The sequence below is a fragment of the Alligator sinensis genome, unplaced genomic scaffold, assembly GCF_000455745.1.
Source record: "Alligator sinensis unplaced genomic scaffold, ASM45574v1 scaffold370_1, whole genome shotgun sequence".
Taxonomy (NCBI): Eukaryota; Metazoa; Chordata; order Crocodylia; family Alligatoridae; genus Alligator; species Alligator sinensis.
Genome location: NW_005842128.1, coordinates 90,071 through 92,316, shown reverse-complemented (window position 1 = coordinate 92,316; position 2,246 = coordinate 90,071).

The window sequence follows — 2,246 nt, the reverse complement described above, 5'->3', positions numbered from 1 at the left end:
CACCGTGGACCGCGCCGCCCCGGGAGAAGCCGCAGCTTGTCCAGCTGCTCCTCTGGCTGCCCCCCTCTCCCCCGCCACCCCCAGAGCGAGGCAGGCAGTGCCAACAGCCCCAGGAGAAGTCGCAGGGGCAAGGGGGAATGATCCAGGAGCTGGGGGAATGATTGTGATCTGAGGGATCTAACTGGGACCTGGGGAATTGAACAGGGAGCTGAGGGGAAGCCCCTGTTCGTTCCCCCAGCCCCTGATCATTCTGCCCAGCTCCTGGTTCGATTCCTCAGTTCCCAGTTCATTCTCCCAGCTCCCAATCATTCTGCCCAGCCCCTGCGTCTTCTTCCGGGGCTGCAAGCACTTCCTGCCTTGCCCCAGCGGGGGGGCTGCCATGGGAGCAGCCGGACAAGCTACAGCTTCTCCTGGGGCTGCAGTTCAAGCTGAGGCTCATCTGGCTGCTCCCCCGGCTGCTCCCGCTGGCACTGCCTAGTGCCTGCCTGTACAGTCTATAGCCAAATAAGATTCAGCGCTGAATATCTTTGGATTCGGACAAATCAAATCAGGGCAGTGATTCAAATCACTGAATCCAAAGCAAATACTTTCCACTTCACACAGGCCTAGTCTACATTTATGGTTTTATTAGGCCACAGTAAACTAATAAAAGCTGTTGTTGATTAGTACTTGTCAACAGAAATACTGTCCTGCAGTGGTGTGATTTAGTGCACCATAGCACACATGTAGACACTGATAGATCTGGCTGGGGCATGAGGGTGCTATAGTATGGGGCTGTCTGCTAGCTAACCCCACACTGAAGCATCCTCATGCCCCAGCCAGCCCCTCCGCCACATGTTGAGCCAGGTCGGAGCAGCCCCAGGCTGGCAGGCTGACCCCCTGGGTCCAGTGCCATCCAGGGCTGCTCCAACCCAGCTCAACATGCTGTGGTTCTGGGCGCATGTGTAAACGCAGCGCCCAGGAGCAATAAACTTCAGTGCACTGGAGTTTATTCAGGTGTGTTCATTTCACTTGTAGATGCACTCAATAAGTAATAATATTCTTTGTTGTGTAGCAATCTATTTAATGTCATATTTATAAGCAATGGTCTTGATTCAAAGTATTGCACAGCTGAGGCCTTTCCAGTTTCACTCCATAATCACAAATCATAGAACCATAAGACCAAAAGGGACCTGTAAGATCATCCAGTCCAGTCCCTTGCCATGGGCAGGAAGTTATTGGGCTCATGCAAGCTCAATGAGGTGCCTGTCCAGCCTCATCTTGAACACCTCCAAGGAGGTTGAGTGCACCACCTCAGCTGGGAGTATGTTCCAGAGTCTGGTGACAGAGAAAAAATGTTTTCTTACATCTAACCTGAATTTACCCTCTATTAGTTTATGCCTGTTGGTCCTCATCCTCCCTTGAGGTGCCTTCTGAAGAGTTGCTCCTCTAGTTCTTGGTGCTCATCCGAATGTATTTGAAAGTGTCTATCAACTCACCTCTCTGCCTTCTCTTACTGAACAGGCCCAGTTCCCGGAGTCTCTCCTCTTAGGGCCTACCCTCCATGCCCTTGACCATAGGCATGGCCCTTCTTTGTACACTCTTGAGCTTGCTTATGCACATCCATCTTGAAGTGTGGTGCCCATAACTGGACACAGTATTCCAGCTGAGGCCTCACTAATGAAGAATAGAGAGGGAGGAGCACCTCCCTGGATCTATTGGCCACACATTGGCTAATACATGCCAGAGTTCTATTTGATATTCTGGCAACCTCATCACACTGTTGGCTCATATTCATCTTGTGGTCGATCGTGACCCCCAGGTCTCGTTCAGCTGCTGTTCCAGCCAGTGGACCACCACCCATCGTGTAGTTGTGGTGAGGGTTCTTTCTACCTAGTTGAAAGACTTTGCACTTCACGTTGTTAAACCTCATCTGATTTTGTTCTGCCCTCGAATCCAGTTTGTCAAGGTCATCCTGAATCTTTGCCCTATCCTCTGGTGTGCCTGTGCTTCTCCACAGCTTGATATCGTCTGCAAATTTAATCACTGAGCTTTCCACCCTCTCATCCAAGTTGTTAAGAAATATGTTAAAGAGCATAGGTCCAAGCACCAAACCCTGGGGGACACCACTGGAGGTGGGCCTCCAGGATGAGGCTATCCCATCAATTGAAACTCTCTGGGAGTGCCTGCTAAGTTAGGTGTCCACCCACCTCACTGTAGAGTGGTTCAGATTAGTACCCTCCAGTTTGATTGAGAGAATCTTGTGC